The sequence below is a fragment of the Chrysemys picta genome, chromosome 8 (genome assembly GCF_011386835.1).
Source record: "Chrysemys picta bellii isolate R12L10 chromosome 8, ASM1138683v2, whole genome shotgun sequence".
NCBI classification, from domain to species: Eukaryota; Metazoa; Chordata; order Testudines; family Emydidae; genus Chrysemys; species Chrysemys picta.
In genome coordinates this window covers 66,147,939-66,174,763 of record NC_088798.1, presented here as the reverse complement: position 1 = coordinate 66,174,763, position 26,825 = coordinate 66,147,939, and the positions used below count along the sequence as shown (strand labels likewise).

The 26,825-nt window shown below is 46.5% G+C and overlaps 1 protein-coding gene and 1 long non-coding RNA gene across 18 annotated transcripts in view; one reads left to right on the top strand and one right to left on the bottom strand.

Moving 5' to 3' along the window:
• The window catches only part of LOC101932594 (metastasis-associated protein MTA1), a 384,146-nt gene that overhangs the window by 320,749 nt on the left and 36,572 nt on the right, over positions 1 to 26,825 (bottom strand). The gene's annotated exons all lie outside the window — the stretch shown is intronic.
• On the top strand, positions 18,982 to 20,541 carry LOC135973243 (uncharacterized). The gene is made up of 2 exons (XR_010590041.1): positions 18,982 to 19,302; positions 20,140 to 20,541. It is a non-coding gene; the product is annotated as an uncharacterized LOC135973243 (long non-coding RNA).

The following is a 26,825-nucleotide window of genomic DNA, read 5'->3' as shown; positions in this document are numbered from 1 at the left end:
ATATTGTGCATGTGCAGCAGAACATTTTTAGTGCACTTGTTTCAGCATTCATCTGTAACTGAGTATGCAAATACATAGCTAGTTCAGTGCACACAGGTGAGTTCAAGACGTACAGTTAACCCACAAAAGCTTAGAACCCTCACTTTTGTATTCCTTGCTTTTTATCTCAACTGTGGAACCATGCAATTTTTGCATTTAATAGATACATAATTTTGATTATTCTTGCTCATTTCATTTATGCCAAGGTTGGGACTGAGACGGACTTCCGCTCTCAGCTTTTATTGGCAGAGACCTTTTGTGTTTGTTTTTTTTTGCTTTTCTCAAGGCACTTAAATATCCATTGGGAGCACAGATGGGTGACACTCAGTTTCTGAATCTGAAATAGAACCTTGGGCCTTCCCTTAATCATAAGCCAGGTTTCCATTAAAGAATCGGAAGTTCTTGCCTAGATTCTGCATCAATTAGAGCTACAAACGACTACAGAATAAACATGTCCAATGAAAATAAAAGGCTGTCTTTCTAAAGTAAAGATGTGATAGCCTGACACTAGCTTCAAACAGAAACCTGGTCTTCCCCAATTTCTTCAGCCCCACACTGAAGGTATAGAATCATAGAATTGTAAGGCTGGAAGGGACCTTGAGAGTTCTCCTAGTCCAGGGGTTCTCAACCTTTTTCTTTCCGAGGCCCCCCGCAACATGCTATAAAAACTCCTCAGCCCACCTTTGCCACAACTGTTTTTCTGTACCAGTAGAGTAAAAGCCAGGGCCAGCATTAGGGTGTAGCAAGCAGGGCAATGGCCTGGGGTCCGACACCACAGGCAGCCCAGCAAAGCTAAGTTGCTCAGGCTTCAGCTTCAACCCTGGGCAGTGGAGCTTCAGCTTGGGCTCCAGCTCAGGGGGCAGGGCTCAGGCTTCAACTTTCTGCTCTGGGACCAGCTAGTTGAAAGCCGGCCCTGCATTCTGATTTATTTTGATGAATCCCCTGAAACCTGCTCACGGCCCCACAGGGGGCCCCGGACCCCTGGTTGGGGAACCACTGTCCTAGTCCATCCCCCAGTGGTGAGGCAGGATCAAGTATATCTAGACCATCCCTGACACGTGTTTGTCCAACCTGTTCTTATAAGCCTCCAACAATGGGGATTCCATAACCTCCCATGGTAACCTACTGCAGTACTTAACCACCCTTAGAGTTAATATCTAACTTGTATCTCCCTTGCTGAAGATTAAGTCCATTACTGCTTGTCCTACTGTCAGTGGACAGGGAGAACAATTGATTCACATGCTCTTTGTAACAGCCCTTAACATCTTTTTCAAGACTAAACAAAGAATCACAGAAACATAGGACTGGAAGGGACCTTGATAGGTCATCTAGTCCAGCCCTCTGCACTGAGACAGGGCTAAATACAGTAACTCCTCACTTAACATTGTAGTTATGTTCCTGAAAAATGTGACTTTAAGCGAAACGATGTTAAGCGAATCCAATTTCCCCATAAGAATTAATGTAAATGAGGAGGTTAGGTTCCAGGGAATTTTTTTTCACCAGACAAAAGACTATATATATATATATATATATATATATATATATATATATATATATATATGTGTGTGTGTGTGTGTGTGTGTGTGTGTGTTATATATATATATATATATATATATTTTATATACACACACACACACACACACACACACACACACACACACACACACAGAGTATTAGGGTTACCATTCGTCCGGATTTACCCGGACATGTCCTCCTTTTTGTGTTAAAAATAGCGTCCGGGGGGGAATTTGTAAATCACTAAAAATGTCTGGGATTTCCCCCCCATGCAGAGCGAGGCGCGGCTGGGAGGGCTGCAGGAAATTCAGCCGCTCACATGGGGCTCTGGCAGCCAGAGCCCTTCCCCCCAGCTTGCCGGGCTGGACTCTGGAGCAGCTGTAGAGCTCCTCCTCCCCCCCTCCCTCCCCGCATTCTCAGCCGGCCGGCCTGCCGGGCCGTTTGCATCGGGCCTCGGCAGCTCCTCCTCCCCTGCAGCCCAGCGCCCCGCTCCGGCAGCACTGTGCAGGGGCAGGGACCGGGTTGTGTTGCGCTGGGGAGCGCAGCCACGTGTCCGGCTCCGCACAGAGCCCAACACCATGTTCTGAGCGGCAGGGTAAGGGGGCCAGGGGGCAGGAGAAGGGGCAGGGAGATTTTGGAGGGGGCAGTCAAGAGACAGGGGGGTCAGGAGTTCGGGGGGGGGCTTTTTGGGGGGGTGGAGAAGGTTTTGGGCAGTCAGGGTACAGGGAGGGGGCAGTTAGGGGACAAGGAACAGGGAGGCTTAGGTAGGGGTGGGGTTCTGGAGGGCAGTTAGGAGCAGGCGTCCCAGGAGGGGGCAGTCAGAGGACAAGAGGCAGGGAGGCTTAATTAATGGCTCTCCATGCGTCTCTGGACCCTCTCAGCTGTCGGGCTTGGACGGAAACATTGCCTGAGGGTAGTGAGAGAATGGGTTATCGGTGAGGTGGGGGTGGGCGTGAGCCCGGTCAATAGGGGCAACCCCTACCAAGATCTGAGCCTTTTCTCACACGCCCGTTAGAGCTCGACATTATGCTGTTTGGGACCCCTCTTTGAGGAAAGCCTCTGGATTGCAAGTCCAACCGCTACCTCCTCGTGGTGAGAGTCGGTAACTGGCTTGGATAGCCAGGCGGATTGCGGAGGACGAACCCACATCCCACATTCAGTGGGGTGTGGGACGGGGTTGGGCAGCCCCATATGGTGCCACATGGATGCCCCCCTGGTAAGGGTAGCCTCCCCCAGGTACGGGTTGACTCCCCCTGGTAAGGGTTAGATTCCCCCTGGTAAGGGTAGCCTCCCCCAGGCACGGGTTAGTTTCCCCCTGGAAAGGGTAAGTTTCCCCCAGGTACGGGTTAGTTTCCCCCTGGAAAGGGTTAGTTTCCCCCTGAGAAGGGTAAATCTTTTAGCTATGGAAAAAAGTAATTTATATTTTTATACTGGATTGGCGCTGGACCGGGTTAATAACGCCCCCGCTGTTCGCTTTGATGCCCCGGCCGACAGTGTTAAATATATTAGGGGTGTGATCAGGGTCGCTGAACCAATGGATAAAATGGTGTGGACTATAATGAAGTCTCATGAGAATGAGAGTGAGAATCAAGTCCTCCCAGTGGAGCATGGAGAGGAGGTAGAGGAGAATGTTTGTGATGATCGTGGTGAGGAGATTTTATCTATCTTACCGATGGTTTTTACAAGGGACACTTTTAATGATTTAACTATGGACAGTTTTAATCCAGATTTTAAGTATTTAAGTACATTTGATGATCCACATGTTAGGGAATCGGGATATCTTAATGCTCATTTAGTTAATGGGTCTAGTTTATTAAATAGTTTTAGACCAAGTACTGATTTTAATAGGGATCGTAATAAGGATCTTAACAGTACTGGTAGTAATATAAATATATTAGAAAGTAGTTCGTGGAAGGATGGGGTTTTTTATTTAGAGTATCCCGTTGATAGTTTTAATTGTCCAATATGTCCCCAGATATTACCAACATTTGGTAAATGGGCCAAACACATTAATGTGGTTCATAAAAGTAAAGCCATACGAGTTGTATGTAGTAAATGTGGAAAATCTTCTCAATATCGTAATATAGCTTGCCACTACCCCAAGTGCATACCCAAGAAGGCGGATACCCCAATGAAGAGCCATACGTGCTCGGTCTGTGGGCTTGGTTTTCATACTAGATCTGGATTGAGCCAACACTGTAGACATAGACACCCTGCTGTGAGGAATGAGCAAAGAAAAGAAGATATGGCTGCTAAAAGTAAGATCAAAGAGGGATCGATTAGATCTCGTATATGGACCAAAGATCACAGAATCATAGAATCATAGAATATCAGAGTTGGAAGGGACCTCAAGAGGTCATCTAGTCCAACCCCCTGCTCAAAGCAGGACCAATTCCCAGCTAAATCATCCCAGCCAGGGCTTTGTCAAGCCGGGCCTTAAAAACCTCCAAGGAAGGAGACTCCACCACCTCCCTAGGTAACGCATTCCAGTGTTTCACCACCCTCCTAGTGAAATAGTTTTTCCTGATATCCAGCCTGGACCTCCCCCACTGCAACTTGAGACCATTGCTCCTTGTTCTGTCGTCTGCCACCACTGAGAACAGCCGAGCTCCATCCTCTTTGGAACCCCCCTTCAGGTAGTTGAAGGCTGCTATCAAATCCCCCCTCACTCTTCTCTTCTGGAGACTAAACAATCCCAGTTCCCTCAGCCTCTCCTCATAAGTCATGTGCTCCAGACCCCTAATCATTTTTGTTGCCCTCCGCTGGACTCTTTCCAATTTTTCCACATCCTTCTTGTAGTGTGGGGCCCAAAACTGGACACAGTATTCCAGATGAGGCCTCACCAATGTCGAATAAAGGGGAACGATCACGTCCCTCGATCTGCTGGCAATGCCCCTACTTATACAGCCCAAAATGCTGTTAGCCTTCTTGGCAACAAGAGCACACTGTTGACTCATATCCAGCTTCTCGTCCACTGTGACCCCTAGGTCCTTTTCTGCAGAACTGCTACCTAGCCATTCGGTCCCTAGTCTGTAGCATTGCATGGGATTCTTCCGTCCTAAGTGCAGGACTCTGCACTTGTCCTTGTTGAACCTCATCAGGTTTTTTTCGGCCCAATCTTCTAATTTGTCTAGGTCCCTCTGTATCCGATCCCTACCCTCTAGTGTATCTACCACACCTCCTAGTTTAGTGTCATCTGCAAACTTGCTGAGAGTGCAGTCCACACCATCCTCCAGATCATTAAGAAAGATATTAAACAAAACCGGCCCCAGGACCGACCCTTGGGGCACTCCGCTTGAAACCGGCTGCCAACTAGACATGGAGCCATTGATCACTACCCGTTGAGCCCGACGATCTAGCCAGCTTTCTATCCACCTTACAGTCCATTCATCCAGCCCATACTTCTTTAACTTGGCGGCAAGAATACTGTGGGAGACCGTATCAAAAGCTTTGCTAAAGTCAGGGAATAACACATTCACTGCTTTCCCCTCATCCACAGAGCCAGTTATCTCATCATAGAAGGCAATTAGGTTAGTCAGGCACGACTTCCCCTTCATGAATCCATGCTGACTGTTCCTGATCACTTTCCTCTCCTCTAAATGTTTCATAATTGATTCCTTGAGGACCTGCTCCATGATTTTTCCAGGGACTGAGGTGAGGCTGACTGGCCTGTAGTTCCCCGGATCCTCCTTCTTCCCTTTTTTAAAGATGGGCACTACATTAGCCTTTTTCCAGTCATCTGGGACCTCCCCCGATCGCCATGAGTTTTCAAAAATAATGGCTAATGGCTCTGCAATCTCACCCGCCAACTCCTTTAGCATCCTCGGATGCAGCGCATCCGGCCCCATGGACTTGTGCACGTCCAGTTTTTCTAAATAGTCCCGAACCACTTCTTTCTCCACAGAGGGTTGGTCACCTTCTCCCCATGCTGTACTGCCCAGTGCAGCAGTCTGGGAGCTGACCTTGTTCGTGAAGACAGAGGCAAAAAAATCATTGAGTACATTAGCTTTTTCCACATCCTCGGTCACTAGGTTGCCTCCCTCATTCAGTAAGGGGCCCACACTTTCCTTGATTTTCTTCTTGTTGCTAACATACCTGAAGAAACCCTTCTTGTTACTCTTAACATCTCTTGCTAACTGCAACTCCAAGTGTGATTTGGCCTTCCTGATTTCACTCCTGCACGCCTGAGCAATATTTTTATACTCCTCCCTGGTCATTTGTCCAATCTTCCATTTCTTGTAAGCTTCTTTTTTGCGTTTAAGATCAGCAAGGATTTCACTGTTTAGCCAAGCTGGTCGCCTGCCATATTTACTATTCTTTCTACACATCGGGATGGTTTGTTCCTGCAACCTCAATAAGGATTCTTTAAAATACAGCCAGCTCTCCTGGACCCCTTTGCCCTTCATGTTATTCTCCCAGGGGATCCTGCCCATCTGTTCCCTGAGGGAGTCAAAGTCTGCTTTTCTGAAGTCCAGGGTCCGTATTCTGCTGCTCTCCTTTCTTCCTTGTGTCAGATGAGGTTGCGCAGCTTATACAGTTGGAAAGGAAATATATTGGGAAAAGGAATATAAATAAATGTATTGAGAGCGAGATGAGGACCAAAACGAATAAACAAATATCAGATAAAAGACGAGAATTAGCAAAGAAGAAGTTAGTGGTAACAGGAGATAGGGAGGAAGTGACTGAGGTAGAGGACATTAGAGTAAATATATTAGAAATTCCGCCCCCAAGAGAGAGGATTTTCCCACTAAAAGGACATCCAGAAGTGGATTTAGTGGAGAAAATATGTAAACGGGGAAAACAAAAGTAGGGAGGGAAGAGAAATAATAAATAGTTTAGGGGAAATTGAAGGATTATTAAAGGAGGATTTAACAAAAGCTCTCGGATGGGCAATGTTGGAAAAATTATGTTATTCATTAGTAGAGGGAAAGGACCCTAGAAATGAAAGTCAAATAGAGTTGAGGAATCAAGGAAAAGGGAAGATGAGAAAGGAGGGGAGAAGGAAGCAATTTAATGCAAGTAGGAGATATGCTACAAAGAAAGCTAAGTATAAATTCTATCAACAATTATTTGATAAGGATAGAAGAAGATTGACTCGCATTATAATGGGAGAGCCAGATAAGGCTAAGTGTGCTATCCCTATGAAAGAAATTGAGGAATACTATGTAAATATTTTGGGAACAATTGGACATGGTAGTATGATAGGGTGGCCATCATCCACAGAGAATGCGGATAATGATATATTAATGAGTCCGATCTCTGTGGATGAGATTAGAATAGCTTTAAGAGAAATAAGAAAAGATAGTGCTCCTGGCCCAGATAAAGTAAAAGTGAGCAATTTGTGGGATATTTTTAATGTAGACTCCTTAATACTTACAAAAATTTTTAATATATGGTTTCTAAATAGACAGGTACCAGATGAATTTAAGAAAAATAGAACGATTTTAATACCAAAGACACAAGATGAGGAGGAAATGAAGAAGTTAACATCTTGGAGACCATTGACAATTGGGTCAGTTTGGATTAGAATCTATACCAAAATATTAGCAAAAAGACTGGTGGAAACAGTTAAGATATGTAGTAGACAAAAAGGGTTTATATCCGCCCCTGGGTGTGAGGAAAATATTGCTATATTAGATAATTTGATTAAAGGGGCTAAACGAAATGGGAATGAAATTGCAATAGTGTTTGTAGATCTGGCTAAAGCATTTGATTCTGTGGGACACGGACATATAATAGCCGGGTTGAGAAGATTTGGTATAGATGAACATTTTATAGATATTATTAGGGACCTTTATGATAATTGCACAACTAGGGTATGGGTGGGTGATGAAGCTACTGAGTCTATTTTAATTAGGAGGGGGGGTCAAGCAGGGTGACCCGTTGTCCCCAATTTTCTTTAATATTGCTATGGATCCCCTTTTAACTAGATTAGAAGTAGAAGGAAGTGGTTTTTATGTTAAGGGTAATAGTGTCACGTCATTGGCTTTTGCCGATGATGTGGCAATTTTAAGTAGCTCATATAAAGGAATGATCAAAAATTTGGGTATCTTAGAGGAGTTTTGTAAAAATACTAATCTCTCTGTTAATGTGAAGAAAACGAAAGGCTTTCATATTTTAACTAAACATAAAACCTATGTAGTTAATCCTAAGGATAATTGGCAGATAGGGTCAGAGGAGATTGAATATGTTCAACCAGGGGATTTTGAAAAATATTTAGGAGCTAGAATAGATCCCTGGATAGGTGTAGGGGGACCGGTACTTACAGAAAAATTGAAAGATTGGAGTGAGAATTTAATTAAGGCCCCATTAAAACCGGCCCAAAAAATATTAATTTTACAGACATACATCTTACCGAAGCTATTTTATAATCTTCTTTTAATAGAACCCCCTTTTAATCTTTTAGATGATCTTGATGTGTTAGTTAGAAAAATAGTTAGAGATTTTACATTTACCTCAGTGTACCACAGATGGGATATTTTATTCTAGAGGTAGGGATGGTGGTTTAGCTCTCACTAAGTTTAGTGTGCAAATCCCAAATATGTTAATTCGTAAATGGAGGAGACATATTGTCTCGAGAGATGATTGGATGGACCTATCTTATCTATATGCAGGAGAAAATCTTGTGGATAAAATATTGTTATTTAGTGCAGTAACATCTCATCCCAAGAAATGGAGGGAAGAGGAATTTTTAAGATGGTCGGAACTGAGATGTCAGGGAATAGGGATAAAATATTTTAAAAATGATTTAATTAGTAATTCGATTTTTAGAAACTCTAGTAAAGTTAAATCGTCAGCGTATATCGCAGCATTGCAGCTTAGGGCAAATATTTATCCTACTAGGGAGACATTAGCAAGAGGAAGAGGAGGTGTGAATGCTCTTTGTAGATGGTGCGGTAAAGTGCGGGAGACTGTTCCCCATATCTCAGGACAATGTTATAAGACTAAGAATGCTAGGATAAAAAGGCATAATAGAGTAGTGTCTGCAGTTGTAGATAAGGTTGGTAAATTAGGGTGGAAGGCAATAATAGAGCCCCATTTGAGAAATAGTAAGGGTGAGTTAAGAAAGCCGGATATTATATTTATAAAAGGAGATACAGCAGTGGTGGTTGATGTTACAGTGCGATGGGAGGATAATGCCGGAAGTTTGGAACAAGCCCACAGTGAGAAGGTGGCTTATTATCTTGAGTTAGAGGAAGAAATTAAAAACTTAACGGGAGGTAAAAATATCCACTTCTTTGGTTTTGTGCTTGGGGCGCGTGGCAAGTGGAGTGAAGGGAATAATGATTTGTTACAATTATTGGGAATGGACAGAAGTAAAAATTTTAAGGAGAGTATATGTAGACTTGTTTTATATTCCACTATTGGTATGATGGCTATATTCAGTGACAGGTAAAGATCCCGGAGTTTCCATTCCGTGTATCTTGCCAAAACTAAATTTTAGCTATTTTGGTTTCCATGCTCTAAATTTTCAAATTTTTAATATTGTTTTGAACATTAACATATTTAGTGTTATTTAATATCTGTCGTTCAATAGAATGGTTTTAACTATATAATAAATACTTATTAATGGATGAAATTCCAATTTAAATTATTAGTTTATTTTTTTTTTTAACTACTGGATGTGGATGCGGACTGGCTGCGTATAGTAACCAGGAAAGGGCAGGTAGTCACGCCTGTACATAAATAGGGGGTGGAGTCCTGGGGGGCAGTTAGGGGCAGGGGTCCCAGGAGGGGGCAGTCAGGGGACAAGGAATGGGGGGAGGGTTGGGGGTTCTGAGGGGGGCAGGAAGTGGGAGGGGCAGGGGCGGGGCTAGGGCAGGACGGGGGCAGGGCTCCTCCCGTCCTCTTTTTTGCTTGCTGAAATATGGTAACCCTACACAGTATAAGTTTTACAAACAATTTAATACTGGTACATAATGATGATGATTGTGAAGCTTGGTTGAGGTAGAGGAGTCAGACAATGAGATATTTCCCTTATTGCTAAATAATGAACTAGCAATTGGCTAAGCTCTCAAGGGTTAACTCTCTCTCTACAAGGCAGCAGGAATGGAGGGAGTATGTGTGAGAGAGAGAGATGCGCATTTCCCCTTTAAGTACACTGCCTTGTTAATTAGATCAGCTTGCTGAGACAGCAGCTGCTGCAAACTCCCTCCATCTTGAGCCCTGGTGTGTCCCCCCCTGCTCTATGGAAGATGGGGTAAGCGGGGTGCAGGAGCAGGGGGACACCCTGACAGCCCCCGTCTTCCCCCTGCACAGCAAGCAGGAGTCTCGTGGAGCAGCTCCAAGGCAGAGGGCAGGAGCAGCACATGGCAGTGGGGGGAGGGACAGCTGAACTGCAGGCAGCTGCTGCACAGGGAACTTAGGGGAGCGGGGAGCTGATAGGGGGCTGCCGGGCCACCCTGGTTCCAAGCCCCCACCAGCTACCTGCAATGGGCTGCTCTTCCTGCAAGCAGTAGACAAAGCAGGCGACTGCCAAATGACGTTAGACGGGAACATTGCACAACTTTAAACAAGCATGTTCCCTAATTGATCCGCAACGTAACAACATTAACCGGGACGACTTTAAGTGAGGAGTTAATATTTAGTCTGGATAATACAGTATCTAACATGCCCAGGTTTTTTTTTTAAACCTGTCTTCATAGATCAGGTTTTCTAAACCTTATTTTTTTGCTCTCCTCTAGATTCTCCCCAATTTATCCACATCTTTACTAAAGTGTGGCTCCCCAAACTGGAACAAATACACCAGCTGAGGCCTTACCAGCATCAAACAGAGCTGGACAGTTATCTTCCGTTTCTTACATACAATACTCCTGTTAATCCACCTCAGAATGATATTAGCCTTTTTGCAACTCCACTGTAACTCCCACATCCTTTTCTGCAGTGCTACTGCCTCACCAGTTATTCCCCATTTTGAAGTTGTGCATTTGAGTTTTCCTTCCTAAGTGAAGTACTTTGTACTTGTCTTTATTGAATTTCATCTTGTTCACTTCAGACAAATTCTTCAATTTGAATTCTAATCCTGTCCTCCAAAGCGCTTGTAACCCCTTTCAGCTTGGTGTCACCTGCAAATTTTATAAGCACATGTTCCATTCCGTTATCCAAGTCATTAATGAAAATATTGATTAGTACCAGACTCAAGAGAGACCCCTGCGTGACCCCACTAGATACATCCTCCAAGTTTGACAGCAAACCAGTGATAACTACTCTGAGTTTGGTTTTTCAACAAGCTGTGCACCCACCTTATAGTAATTTCATTTAGACTTCTTTCCCCAAGTTTGCTTATGAGAATGTCACGTGGGTCTGTCTCAAATGCTTTACTAAAAATCAAGGTAAGTCTCATCTACCGCTCCCCTGCCCCCAATACACTAGGCCAGTAATGCTGCCAAAGAAGAAAATTTAGTTGATTTGACATGATTTGTTCTTGACAAATCCATGCTGGCTATTACTTATCACTACTATACTCTGATCTGTATCTTCCCACGAATTGAAGTTAAGATGATTGGTCTGTAATTCTCCAGGTTCTCTGTGTTCTCCTTTTTAAAGAAAAGATAGGTTCTATGTTTGCCCTTCTCCAGGTTTCTGGGACCTCATCTGTACTTCATAAGTTCTCAAAGATAACTGCTAACAGTTCTGAGATTGCTTTATATAGTTAAGTACCCTAAGCCTAGGGTCAATTTCACCAGGCCCCATGGACTTGCTTACAATATTCTTTCACATGTTTTCCCTATTCTGGCTTGTGTTCCTTCCCTCTGGTTGCTAATATTAGATGCTTCAAACATCCAAACAAAATTAATATTTTTAGAGAAAACTTAGGCTAGGTCTTCACTAGCAGTGTTAAAGCACTGCCGCAGCGCTTTAACGTGGCTGTGTAGTCGCAGCACTAGCGCTGGGAGAGAGGTCTCCCAGCACTGTAAAAAAAAAACCTACCCCCTCGAGAGGAGTAGCTCCCAGCGCTGGTTCACTGTCTACACTGCCACTTTACAGTGCTGAAATTTGCAGCTCTCAGGGGTAAGCAAATTAGCCATTGAACACCTCAGCCTAGTGTCATCTATTTTCTCCTTCCCCATCCTTTGTCTTTCTCTTGTTCCTAATGTATTTATAGAACCTTTTATTATACGTCTCTTGCCAGGAGTAACTCAGTTTGTGCCTTCGCCTTTTTGATTTTGTCTCTACATGCTTTCCTTCCTGTTCTTTTGTACCTATCCTTAGCAATTCATCTGTGTTTCTGCTTTTTGCAGGATTCCTTTTTAATTTTCAGGTAATTAAAAAGCTCCTAATTGAGCCATATTGTCCTCTTACCATTCTTTCTATCTTTCCTTAGTGTTGGAATAGTTTGCTGTTGTGCCTTTAATACTGTCTCTTGAAAAAACTGCCAATTCTCCTGAACTCCTTTTTCCCCCTCAGATTTTCTTGCCATAGAACCTCACCTCCTAGTTCTGAGTTTGTTAAAGTCTGCTTTTTTGAAGTCCATTGTCATTCTTCTGTAGTCCCTCCTTCCTTTCCTTTGGCTTGTGAAGCCTATCATTTATGCTCCTAGTTGCCTTTCACCTTCAAGATTCACAACTAATTCCTCCCACTTAGATAGAATCAAGCATAGAATGGCTGCTCTCCGGTTATTTCCTTCCACCTCTGGAACAAGAAGTTCTCTACGTCCAAATGAAATGGTGTGTACTAACAGCCTCGCTACACATGCTGTCTGCCTTTAGGATAGCAATTACCTGCTGGGAAAGTAACATTTTGGCAGTCAAGGTCTAAAACAACAACCAGTGTAACCAAAAAGGGCAGCAAATTGTTAATTAATTCGATAATTCTGTTTGTGTTCCTCGGAGTATAAAAAGCAGAAAAATATACCTAAGAATGAAATTGGCTCACTGAATTAAATGTTTGTTTCTCCGTGGGGAGCACAGTAATTGCACTGAGACTTCACTCACACAGAGATCTTTGACCAACAGGAAGGAAACAAAATTAAAAATTAAAGACTTGCATTTTAATTAAACCCCATGAAACTCAAGAGTGTGGATGGAAGAACCAGCTGCTAGATCAAGTGAGCCAAACTCTAGACCGGGGTAGGCAACCTATGGCATGCGTGCTGAAGGCGGCACGCAAGCTGATTTTCAGTGGCACTCACACTGCCCAGGTCCTGGTCCCGGTCCAGGGGGCTCTGCATTTTAAATTTAATTTTAAATGCAGCTTCTTAAACATTTTAAAAACCTTATTTACTTTACATACAACAATAGGTTAGTTATATATTATAGACTTATAGAAAGAGACCTTCTAAAAACATTAAAATGTATTACTGGCACATAAAACCTTAAATTAGAGTGAATAAATGAAGACTCGGCACACTACTTCTGAAAGGTTGCCAACCCCGGCTCTAGACTGAGACTCTAATGCAGGGGTGGGCAAACTATGGCCCGTGGGCCAGATCTGGCCTGCCAGCCATTTTAAGCCGGCCCCCAAGCTCCTGCTGGGGAGCGGGGTCTGGGGCTTGCCCCGCTCTGGCACTCCAGCTGGGGCTCAGGATTGGGGGCTGCTTCATGCGGCTCCCGCAAATAGTGGCATGCCCCCCCCCCCATGGGAGCTGCGGGGCGGTGCCTGCGGATGGAGCGGTCTGCAGAGCCACCTGGCTGTGCCTCTGCATAGGAGCCAGAGAAGGGCCATGCCGCTGCTTCTGGGAGCCGCTTGAAGTAAGCGCTGTCCGGAGCCTGCACCCGTGAGCCTCTCCCCACGCCCCAAACCCCCTGCACCAGCCCTGATCCCCCTCCCATCCTCCAAACCCCTCAATCCCAGCCCGGAGCAACTTCCTGCACCCCAAACCCCTCATCCCGAGCCCCACCTTGGAGCCTGCACACCAACCCGCTGCCCCAGCGCTGATCCCTCTCCCGCCCTCCGAACCCCTCAGTCCCAAGTCCAGAGCACCCTCCTATATCCCAAACTCCTCATCCCCAACACCACCCCAGAGCCCGCACCCTCACCCCAGACAGGAGCCCCCTCCTGGACCCTGAACTCCTCATTTCTGGCCCCACCCTGGAGCCTGTACCCCCAACCAGAGCCCTCACCCCCTCCCACACCCCAAACCCAATTTTGTGAGCATTCATGGCCTGCCATACAATTTCTATTCCCAGATGTGGGCCTCAGACCAAAAAGTTTGCCTACTCCTACTCTAATGAATCAGATTCTCCCTGAGCAACAGAAACAGGACACCCTGTCCTGATACCCAGACCACATATTTAAAGGGAATCCTGACAGCCAAGAAGATCTTGCACTTCAGACCCTACAGAGGCAGGTTCCCTCTGCACGTATAGTCTCTTAGGACAAAAGTTACAGACATCTGATCCTTTCAAGAAGTTACAAATTTCAACCAGTGGACATGCTGCTTTCAGGGAATCTGTGTTTCAGCATGGACATTATTTGTACAAATGTATTGGAGATGGTCGAATGAGAGGTGAATGTATCATACTGAGATTTTACTCACCACCCAAAACAAGCACTTTCTGTATACAAAGTATTACTTTGACACAATGAGACCTTTGTGCTTTCATACAGATTTGCATAAGTCTGCAGCTCCACCTCTGCTTTGCTTCTGTCACTCAGATAATTATATTAGGCACAGGCAGCAACTGCTACATTTAAAGATACAAAGCAATGTTCCATTATAACCCTATTTACACTCGACTTATGGAATGTATCACTTTTTGGCCTCACATATTCCACATAGTCTGTGTCCAAGGTGAAATTTTGTTTGAGAAAAATCCCTTGAGCCACTTAAGTGAGAAGAGGGGCAGGGACAACATTTTTACATAAAAAATAAAAATTGTTTTGCAAACAAGCCAACAGCTGAAGCGGGATTTGCATAGGAGTCTGAAGAAGCAGCATTTTTCTGAGGAAATGGATTTGACCAGGTTATGAATGTTTGAAAAAAAAATCATACAACCTATATAGCAGAGTGCAAGTTGTTAAGTATGCACCTAAGGAACTAATTGCAGCACCTACATGTCAGCAGTTTAGTAGCATTTAATTCACTATTTCCGCAAAGACTCCTAACTGGGCTGGACCTTCCCAGTGTTTCAGGAAACCCAGGTATCAAGAAAGGGGGAGAATTAGGAAAATAATCATCCTAATCTCACCAACACATTCCGTGGCCTAAGGCTTGGACTGGGAAGTCCTGAGCTTTTCCCATCTTTTCCACTGACTAGCCATGTTAGTTCTTTGCAATCAAATCTTACGCGAGTCCTTGGGTTGCCATGTGTCAGTCCCATTTACTGACAGGATTACTGAGGCAGATACAGGTTAAAGTTACAATGCAACAGATGGAATAAGCCCAGATTTCTGATGTGCTGTACCCATGTCTTAGGCCTCTCAGCAAGTTAGGAGTCTATGCTTAGATATACAATGGGGCTAATGGCCCACTTTGGTAAGGTACTCTGAAACCTACAGATGAAAACAACTACTGTAATTCAAATGCTCATAAATCAAAACCCATCTCTTCCAGGACAAGACCACCCATGCCTTCTCATTGAGGACTAGTTTCATGCCTAGTTGCAACTTTCAACCCTCTTCCATTTTGACTGCAGCCCTGCTCAAGAAACCTTTGAGATTCCCACCCCCCCCAATAGGAAGAGTATTTTTCATTGTCCTCATACTCAAAAATAGCTGTGAAAGTCTGGAAACAGTTTCCATTATAATGGTGGGGACTCTAAGCTCCTAAGATTTTATGGCTATAGAGATCAGGTGTTCTAACAGCGAATCGTAGCAAGTGACTGAGTGAAGGGGGCCCAGCCCTGGGCCTCCCTTCCTACTTGGCTAGTGAAGCCTGAATCTGCTGCGTATAGTACAAATCTATTTGTTCCAAGCTCTGCATGTGTGGTTTGAATAAGTGCAAGAGGTCGGAGGGGAAAGCGTTAGTTTTGGTGGAATGCTCAATTTAAGTTCTTTGGGTCAGTGAATTTGCATCCATATTTTTAAAAATGGGACTGTACATGTCCCCAGGGCCTGGGATGCATGCATTTTTATCAGCTGAATAGTGACAGAGAACTAAATGGTGAACAGGTGTGAAAATATGAGTTTATAAGCTTTGATCCAACACTCCGGTTGGAAGAGGTACATTTCCTGGATGCTCTGGAGGCCTTAATCAATGGTGGCTGGGCTACAGTAGCTTTAGTCAAGGAAGGTAACTCATTCAGGAGGCACCAAGCCAAGCAGTTCCAGATCACACAATTTACAGCTTAAAGAGAAATGCCACTGGAGTGTTTAATGCTTAATAAGGAAATACCATGCACAAAAATAGCATTAATAATGCACTATTAAAAGGGAGAAACCCACAGGGGTCTGGAAAGGTTGAGCTTTCAACTATAACAATCAACTCCTCCCATACATGCCGCTTCTATGACCAGCTGCATGGCATTCTAGGGGGGGACCCTACCACTATCCCACCACTGTCCGTGGACACCTGCAAGGTGGCAGCCTCACGCAACAGGGAGGAGGATTTTGTGGATGAGGAAGGAGGAGGAGAATGCGCAGCAGGCAAGCAGTGAATCCGTTCTCCCTGGCAGCCAGGAACTTTTCATCACCCTGGAGGCAATACCCTCCCAAGGCGGGATCCCCGACCCTGAAGCCAGTACAGGGTTTAAAAGCAATAGTGTTTAATGTTTGATTTGCCCTGAAGAAATGGGATGCAGGTACTGGAAAGGTCTGTTCACATGTCTGGGGATGAAGCGGGAATCCTCCAGGGATATCTCCATGAAACTCTCCTGGAGGTACTCAAAGCCTTTGCAGAAGGTTTCTGGGGAGGGCTGCCTTATTTCATCCTTGTGACAAAGTGGAATGTTCTTAATGTTTTCTCTGAATACTGTATGGGTGCCTCAGTTTCCCTATGCAGTTCTTAAGTATCTAGGTGGTAGGATAAGGGTGTGTGGTTGTTGCAGAGCCCTAGAGGGCCAGTGTGATGCCATCTGCACAGAGAATGGCTGACACACTGTCTCCTGGCAACTGATGGCCTGGGCCCCTCCCCTGCAAGGTGCCAACTGAAGGTGTTGGAGAAGAGGAGGTTACTCACCCTGTGCAGTAACTGACGTTCTTCGAGATGAGTGTCCCTGTGGGTGCTCCACTACAGGTGTTGGTGCGTCCCTGCGCCTTCGCCCGGAGATTTTTGCAGCAGTACTCATAGCGGCCACGTATGCTCAGAAGCTGCCCCCCGCTGTGACTCTAGGTTAATAGAACGCATGCGTGGCCAGTCTCCTCAGTTCCTTCTCTACCACGGAGGCCCCCCAACTCCGAAGTAGAGGGGAGGAGGGTGGGTAGTGGAGCACCCACAGGGACACTCATCTCGAAGAACGTCAGTTACTGCACAGGGTGAGTAACCTCCTCTTCTTCTTCGAGAGATGTCCCTGTGGGTGCTCCACTACAGGTGACTTAAAAGCGGTGTACCTTAAGGAGGTAGGGACGCAGTTGAAAGTACCGCCCTGCCCAAGCGTATGTCAGATAGAGGGCCTTGAGTAAGGGCATAGTGTTTAACAAAAGTGTGGTCAGATGACCAGGTGGCTGCTTTACAAATGTCAGCCAAGGAAACTTTGCGTAAGAACGCGACCGAGGCAGCCAGAGATCTAGTGGAGTGTGTTCTAATGCCGTCTGGAGGTGCAACCCCTTTCATCTGATAGCACAGTCGGATACACTGGGAGATCCAGTTCGAGAGTCTCTGGGTAGAAATAGGCATGCCCTTGGAGCGCTCTGCAATAGAGACAAAAAGTCTAGAGGAGGTTCTAAAGGGTTTGGTTCTATCCAAATAGAATGACAAGGCTCTGCGAACATCTAGTGTATGCATTGAGGTTTCAAAGGAGTTCGCATGTGGTTTCGGAAAAAAAGTCGGCAGGTGTATGGGTTCATTAATATGGAATGATGAGTGTACCTTTGGAAGAAATTTGGGGTGCAATCTGAGGGTAACCTTGTCTTTAAAAAATATCGTATATGGTGGGTGTGCCATGAGAGCTGCTATTTCTCCTGCCCGTCTGGCAGAAGTAATTGCCACTAGAAACGCTGTTTTCATGGAGAGGTGTAAAAGGGAGCACGTGGCTAGGGGTTCGAAAGGTTGTTGAGTTAGGGCAGACAGTACCAGATGAAGGTCCCAGGGGGTGGTCGGTTGTTTAATGTCTGGGTATAAGGTTTGTAGGCCCTTGAGGAAACGCTTCGTAGTAGCGTGAGCAAAGACAGACGTATCATCAATTCTGTCGTGGAAAGTCGTAATAGCAGCTAAATGGACCCTGATGGAGCTGAAAGAAAGGCCGGATTGCTTAAGGCCCAAGAGATAGTCCAATATAAATGAAAGAGGTACCGAGGTAGGAGAAAGATGTTTGGCAGAACACCAATGTGTGAATAGTTTCCACTTTTGAAGATAGGTCTTGCGAGTAGATTGCGTTCTGCTATGTAGGAGCACCTCCTGAACTTGTTCGGAGCAATCTAATTCGCGTTGGGAGAACCACGTAGGAACCAGGCCTTGAGGTGAAGCATGGACAGGTTGGGGTGGAGAAAATGACCGTGCTGTTGAGATAGAAGGTTCGGAATAAGCGGCAGGGAGATTGGTGGTTGGATTGACATTCTGGTGAGGAAGGGAAACCATGGTTGTCTGGGCCACGATGGGGCAATGAGGATCACCTTGGCTCGATCCGTTCGTATTTTTATCAGAACCCTGTTGAGAACTGGTATCGGGGGAAACGCATAGAATAGGTTTCGGTGCCATGAGATCATGAATGCGTCCCCCAGGGAATGTTTGCCCAGTCCTGCTCTGGAGCAGAAATTGAGACATTTCTTGTTTTTTGCAGTTGCAAACAAGTCTATGGTTGGGTAACCCCAGGTGCTGAATACATCGTGAATGGTTTTCTCGTCTATCTCCCACTCGTGGTCCCATGGGAAGCGTCTGCTCAGTTCGTCCGCTGTGGTGTTCATGATTCCGGGAAGATAGGCTGCTGATACCCGGATGTTGTTCGCAATGCACCAATTCCAGAGCTTCATAGCCTCTGTGCACAGCAAATGGGAACGAGCTCCGCCCTGCCTGTTTACGTAAAACATGCATGCAATGTTGTCCGTCATTATGCGTACGTGATGATGCTTGATTAGTGGCAGGAAGTGACGGCACGCGTTGCGAATGGCTCGGAGTTCGAGAACATTTATGTGCAGGGAGGTCTCGGTTGGTGACCATAGTCCATGTACTGTGTGATGAGACATATGTGCACCCCAACCTGTCATAGATGCATCGGTGGTCAGAATGCGTGATGGAGCCTGTTGAAGAAACGGGACTCCAGAACAGAGGTTGGAGTGGACAGTCCACCAATGTAGCGAATCTTTGACTGGAAAAGGCAGGGAGAGAATCTTTTTTAAAGAATGCATATTCGGTTTGTAAACCGTTGCCAGCCACGCTTGAAAGCACCTCATGTATAGGCGTGCATTCTGGACGACAAAAGTGCACGAGGCCATGTGACCTAGTAGTTGCAGGCAAACTCGGGCAGTTACCTGAGGGCTGTCGCGAACAATTGTGACCAGTTGGTTTATGGAATTGAAGCGATCGGGTGGGAGCGATGCTAGCCCCGTCCGGGAGTCGAGGTCTGCGCCTATGAACTGCAGGTGCTGGGTGGGGCGTAATGTGGATTTGTCTCTGTTTATTTGTAGGCCGAGAGATAGAAAGCAATCGACTGTGAGCCGTGTGAACCGGAGCGCCTCGTCGAATGTTGAAGCTTTGAGGAGGCAATCGTCGAGGTAAGGGAACACTATGACCCCTTGTTTCCTGAGGTAGGCAGTGACTACAGCTAGAAGCTTGGAAAAAGCACGGGGGGCTGTAGATAGTCCGAAGGGGAGTACCCTGTATTGGAAATGCGTGGAACCAAGGGTGAATCGGAGGAAACGTCTGTGGGCCGGATGTATGGTGACATGGAAATAGGCATCTTGTAGGTCGAGGGCAGAAAACCAGTCGCCCTGCTCCAGCGCTGGGATTGTGGTAGTGAGGGTCACCATCTTGAACTTTTGCTTTTTGATGAATCTGTTGAGCCGCCTGAGATCGAGGATTGGTCGCCATCCCCCATTTTTCTTCTCCGTTAAGAAATAATGGGAGTAAAAACCCTTCCCTCTGTGTCGCTCTGGCACGATTTCTACTGCTCCCAAATGAAGGAGATGTTGCACTTCTTGGAGGAGTAGGTGCTCGTGAGAAGGGTCCCTGAAGAGGGACGGGGAGGGTGGGTGGGTGGGAGGTAAGGAGAGGAAGGGGATGACGTATCCAATTGTAACTACCTCTAAGACCCACTTGTCGGAGGTAATCTTCCTCCACTGATGGAAGAAAGGTCGTAAGCGGTGTCCAAAGATAGGTGTGGCGGCTGAAGTGGGGGCGTTGCTTTCTAAACCCTCGACCAAGTCTTCAAATCTGCCTATTAGCTGGTGGGGGTTGAGGTGCCCCTGCAGAGTTTGGGCGACGTCGCTGGAATCTTGGTCTTTGACGTTGCGGCTGTTGCTGTTCCTGCGGTCTATGGGAAGGTTGTGTAAATGCGGGATAACGTGGCCGGTGGTACGGTTGGTATCGATATTGTCGTCTTCTGGTCGTAGGTGCCTGGAGACCTAGAGACCGGAGGGTTGTCCTGGAGTCTTTCATTGAATGAAGCACTTCATTCGTGTTAGAAGCAAAGAGTTTGTCACCGTTGAAGGGAAGATCTTCAATTGTGTTCTGAACTTCGCGAGGAAAAAAGGAAGAGGAGAGCCATGAGCCCCGTTGCATGACTATCACTGTAGCGGTCAATCTTGCCGCTGTGTTGGCTACATCGAGGGCTGCTTGGAGAGCGGTGCGTGAAATGGCTTGGCCCTCAGAAACCGTAGCTCTGAACTGTTGTTTTCTTTGTTCTGGAATGTCATCAATAAAGTCCATTAACTTATTATAATTTTTATGGTCGTATTTTGCCAGGACTGCAGTATAATTAGCTATACGAAATTGGAGGGTGGAGGATGCATAGACCTTGCGACCAAAAAGGTCCAGTCGTTTGTTATCCTTGTTGGGTGGGGCAGAACGAGAATACTGTTGTCTAGCCCTCTGGTTCGCAGCGTCTACTACCAATGAATTTGGTGCCGGGTGGGTAAAAAGGAATTCAGAGTCCTTTGGAGAAATAAAATACTTCTTGTCTGCTTGCTTGCAAGTAGGTAGGCTTGTCGCTGGAGTCTGCCAGATGGACTTAGCGGGTTCTAAAAGGGCTGCGTTAATTGGGAGTGCCACTCTGGAGGAAGAAGGGGGCTGTAGGATGTTCGTTAGCTCATGCTGTTGTTCGGTGACCACGTCCAGGTTAATTCTCAGGTCACTAGCAACTCTTTTAAAGAGGTCCTGGAATTTTGTATATTCATCAGAGGGAGTAGGAGGAAGGGGAAGCAATGCTTCTTCAGGTGCTAGCTCCGTTTCTTTTGGAGCAGGAGGAGGGCTAGGCTTATCCTGGGAGCGTGGCTGTGTTGCCAGGCGTCTCGTGTCAGTGGCATATTCGTTAGGAGATGGTGCTGGATCAGTGTTGCGCCTGGTCGAGTGGCCACGGGGCATGTATTCCCGAGGGTATGATGCCCATGGTGTCCAGTATTGCCATGGTGGCGGGTAGGGCATAGGTGGTGCCATCCAGGGGTTCATCCCCCAGGAGACAGGGTCCTGAGAGTGGGATGAGGTCGTTTTCTCATAACCCTTATTGCTCTGGGTTTGAGGCTGGGAGTCATGATATGGTGAAAAAACTCCCTGTGGATCTGCTTCCTCCTCACTGGAGGAAAACTGCTCAGATCCTGACTCAGGCATTGAAAAAGAATATGCATTCATGAGCGGAGACTGCAAGGTAGGTGATACTAGAAGATCTGCTGTCTGGGTAAAATGAGTTAATGAGGCTCCTCCGGGAGATGAAAGCTGAGCCGGGAGAGGCTGCCGCCGCACAGGAGCATTCCCGCGATCGGGGTTTCTGCCTGTGATCCCTGTGTCAGAGTGCCCCGCAGGGGTCGGTGCCGCGGTCAGTGCCGGGCGAACAACATCAGGCTGCCTGGGGTCAGGTATGCTGTGGAATGTCGGCACCGTCTCAGTCGCGGTGCCGAACGGTGCCGTAACTGAGGCAGGCAACTGGAAGCCTGATGCCTCGGCACCGGAGCCTCGCGCTGCCGCCGGAGCCTCGGGCGGCTTTTGCGCGGTTCCCGAGGAGCCTGGCTCATGAAAGTTGCTGAGGCGAGGAAACACAGGCAGAGAGATCGTTGATCTGCCTGGAGATACTTTGTGCCTCATAGCCTTGTTAGGTGAGGAAGGGTGTCCCTTTTTCGTAGATTTTTTTAGCTTTTTTGCGGCGGGGGGGCTGTGTCGGGGAGCGGAGCCGGCTTCAACGCCTGGGTCTGAAACTGACCCGATAGACTTCTGAAGGAGGAGCAGTTTAAGTTTGAGCTCCCTGTCTTTCCGTGCCCTGGAGCTGAGTTTGCAGCAGTGGGCACATTTTTGGGGAATGTGAGCTTCCCCCAAACATTTTATACACTTTGAGTTTCCGTACGATGATGGGATAGCTTCCTTGCAGATAGCACAGCGCTTGAAACCGGTGGAGCCCGGCATAGCCGCGGCTGACAGAAAATTTTTTTTTTTTTTTTTTTTTAAACAGATAAACTGGGTAAGTAACTATATTAACAGAGAAAACTGACAGGAACTGGTTACTAAAGGGTAATTGAGGCAAGAGTGAAGGATTCTCTAATGAGTCTGCTGAGCTCCGTCTCAGGCCGGGGACGGTTGAGAAGGAACTGAGGAGACCGGCCACGCATGCGTTCTATTAACCTAGAGTCACAGCGGGGGGCAGCTTCTGAGCATGCGTGGCCGCTATGAGTACTGCTGCAAAAATCTCCGGGCGAAGGCGCAGGGACGCACCAACACCTGTAGTGGAGCACCCACAGGGACATCTCTCGAAGAAGAACAAAGAGATTAGGTGACCTCCTTGCCCAGGAAAGAGACAAAGGCCAGAGGAGGGGCTATAGAGTTTCAATTTGGGGCTGGCTGGGGAAACGGAGGGAGCCCCAAGGCTGGGGTCTAAACTCCCTGCCCCCCAAGATGGACCTGACTGAGGGGGTCCTGTTGTCTGTACCTACAAGCTCTGTTTTGGACTATGTTCCTGTAATCTAATAAACCTTCTGTTTTACTGGCTGGCTGAGAGTCATGATGAATTGCAGGAAGTGGGGGGTGCAGGGCCCTGACTCCCCCACCCTCCGTGACAGTCTTCCATGGTAAGACTTTACCACACCAAGCCAGTAGCAAGTATTCTGGAATCAATGCAGCACAAAGCATCGCATCGAATGGTCCTGGGTTTTGGTCGCATTCAAGCAACATTCCGTCTATATCTTTCTGTGTTAGCCTCAGTAGCGTGATATCGTTCATGGTCACCTGGTTGAAATAGGGGAATTTTTGTAAGGGAACAGTAAAAGGACCCCATTCATGCTGGGCTGTTTGTGCTTGGCTAAAAGGGATCATCCCAGAGAATAGCCACACAGCGGGGGGAGGGGAGAAGGGATCATCCCAGAGAATAGCTATGTGGTGGGCTGGGGGTAGGTGTGTGCTGCACATTCACCCAAAAACCACAGCCCCTCCTTTTAAATGTGAAACCCAACCCATTGCTTGCCCTGGGAAAGGAGGGCACTGCAGTTTAAAAACGTTTCCACATGTTATGAAGGCATTAGAAGCCAAACCCGCGTACCCTTTGGCTTACCATGGCTGCCTGGAAACCAAATTCTGTTGCCCAGCCATGTGTGATGTGTCACCATGCTGGCAGGCGCTCAATATAAAAGGCAAAATGCGACCTTGTACCTAAAGCACATATGCTGTCTGCTGTGAATTGCTTGATTCACTGTGAAAGAGTCTCCCTTTTGTTCTCAGAAATGTATCATCTTAAATTTTACTCTCCCTTTTTATTTCCCCCCAGGTGCAAATGTTTCTACGCGCTATCATCTCTGTCCCTGAGGTTATCGCAGATTAGAAGGCGGAAAAAAACGCACTCACGATGACATGTTTGCCGAGCTCATGCAGTACTCCTGCACTGATAGGGCACAGCTTAATGCATGGAGGCATTCAGTGGCAGAGACCAGAAAAGAATTAAGTGAGCGCGAAGAGCGGAGGCAGGACGCGATGCTGAGGCTAATGGGGGAGCAAACGGACATGATGAAGCGTCTGTTGGAACTGCAGGAAAGCCAACAAAAGCACAGATCCCTGCTGCATCCATTGTGTAACACCTACCCTCCCCCCCAAGTTCCACGTCTGCCTCACCCAGATGCCCAAGAACGGGGGGGGGAAGGGGGGAGGAGGAGACGCGGAGGGGAAGTGAAGAGGCTCCGGGCACCTAGTCACTCCAGAGGATGGCCCAGCAACAGAAGGCTGTCATTCAAACGGTTTGATTTTTAGTGTGGCTACAATAAACAATGTGGCCTTGTCCTTCCCTCCTCTCCCACCCCACCCAGGCTACCTTGTCCATTATCTCTCTCTTTTTTTTTTTAATTAATAAAGGAAGAATGCATGGTTTCAAAACAATAGTTACTTTATTTCGAAGTGGGGAGGGAGGTTGGCTTATAGGGAATTAAAATCAACAAAGGAGGCGGGTTTGCATCGAGGAGAAACACACACAACTGTCACCCCAAAGCCTGGCCAGTCATGAAACTGGTTTTCAAAGCCTCTCTGATGTGCAGTGTGCCTTGCTGTGCTCTTCTAATCACCCTGGTGTCTGGCTGCTCAAAATCAGACACCAGGCGATTTGCCTCAACCCAACCATAAACCCCGCCATAAATGTCTCCCCTTTACTCTCACAGATATTATAGAGCACATAGCAAGCAGCAATAACAATGGGAATGTTGGTTGCGCTGAGGTCTGATCTACTCAACCAACAGCACCAGCGAGCTTTTAAACATCCTATCACCTTCTATCACCATTCTATCTAGCACATTTTATCACCATTCTGCACTTGCTCAGCCTATAGTTGAACTGCTCCTTACTACTGTCCAGGCTGCCTGTGTAAGGCTTCATGAGCTGTGGGAGCAAGGGGTAAGCTGGGTCCCCAAGGATAACTATTGGCATTTCAACATCCCCAATGGTAATTTTCTGGTCTGGGAAGTAAGTCCCTTCTTGCAGCTGCTTGAACAGCCTGGAGTTCCTAAAGATGCGAGCATCATGCACCTTTCCCGGCCATCCCACATTGATGTCGCTGAAACATCCCTTGTGATCCACCAGTGCTTGCAGCACCATTGAGAAGTACACCTAGCAGTTTATGTACTGGTTGGCCAAGTGGTCTGGTGCCAAGATGGGGATATACATTCTGATTATCGCCCCACCACAGTTAGGGAACCCCACTGCAGCAAAGCCATCCAGTATGACCTGCACATTTCCCAGAGTCACTACCCTTGATAGCAGAATGTCAATGATGCTACTTGGATCACAGCACCCCCCGCAGTAGACTTGCCCCCTCCAAACTGATTCCCAACTGACCGGTAGTAGTCAGGCGTTGCAAGCTTCCACCGGGCTATCGCCACTCGCTTCTCAACTGTCAGGGCAGCTCTCATCTTGGTATTCCTGCGCTTCAGGGTGGGGGAAAGCAACTCTCAGAGTTCCAGGAAAGTGGACTTATGCATTCGAAAGTTTCGCAGCCACTGTGAATCATCCCAGACCTGCAACACTATGCGGTCCCACCAGTCTGTGCTTGTTTGCCTAGCCCAGAATTGGCGTTCCACTGTATCAACCAGCCCCAGTGCCACCATGATGTCCCAACTGCCAAATTCCATGGTTTCAGGAACATCTGTGTCCATGTCCTCATCAAAATCCTCCTTGTGCTGGCGTCTCTTAGCCTGGTTCTCCATATACTCCAGGATAATGCGCAAGGTGTTTACAACGCTCACAACAGCAATGGTGACAGTGAGCTGAGCAGGCTCCATGCTTGTCATGGTATGGCATCTGCACGGGTAACCCAGGAAAAAAGGCACGAAACGATTGTCTGCCATTGCTTTCATGGAGGGAGGGGTGACTGACAACATGTACCCAAAACCACCCGCAACAATGTTTTTGCCCCATCAGGCATTGGGAGCTTAACCCAGAATTCCAATGGGCGGCGGAGACTGCGGGAACTGTGGGATAGCTACCTACAGTGCACCACTCCGTAAGTCGATGCTAACCATGGTAGTGAGGATGCACTCTGCAGACTTAATGCACTTAGTGTGGACATACGCAATCGACTGTATAAAACGGATTTCTAAAAATCGACTTCTATAAAATCGACCTAATTTCATAGTGTAGTGTAGACACAGACATACCCTCTGAGTCTCCTTTCATAAGACAGGTTTGCCATTCCTCGGATCGTCCTAGTAGCCTTTCTCTGTACCTGTTCCAGTTTGAATTCATCCTTCTTAAACATGGGATACCAGAACTGCACACAGTATTCCAGATGAGGTCTCACCAGTGCCTTGTATAACGGTACTAACACCTCCTTATCTCTACTGGAAATACCTCACCTGATACATCCCAAGACCACATTAGCTTTTTTCACGGCCATATCACATTGTCATCCTGTGATCAACCAATACTCTGAGGTCCTTCTCCTCCTCTGTTACTTCCAACTGATGAGTCCCCAGCTTATAACAAAAATTCTTGTTATTAATCCCTAAATGCATGACCTTACACTTTTCACTATTAAATTTCATCCTATTACTATTACTCCAGTTTACAAGGTCATCCAGATCTTCCTGTATGATATCCCGGTCCTTCTCTGTATTGGCAATATCTCCCAACTTTGTGTCATCCGCAAACTTTATTAGCGCATTCCCACTTTTTGTGCCAAGGTCAGTAATAAAAAGATTAAATAAGATTGGTCCCAAAACTGATCCCTGAGAAACTCCACCAGTAACCTCCCTCCAGCCTGACAATTCACTTCTCAGTATGACCCATTGTAGTCTCCCCTTTAACCAGTTCCTTATCCACCTTTCAATTTTCATATTGATCCCCATCTTTTCCAATTTAACTAATAATTCCCCATGTGGGACCGTACCAAATGCCTTACTGAAATTGAGGTAAATTAGATCCACTGCATTTCCTTTGTCTAAAACATCTGTTACCTTCTCAAAGAAGATCAGATTGGTTTGACATGATCTACCTTTTGTAAAATCATGTTGTATTTTTTCCCCAATTACTATTGACCTCAATGCCCTTAACTGCTTTCTCCTTCAAATTTTTTTCTAAAACCTTGCATACTACAGATGTCAAACTAACAGGCCTGTAGTTACCT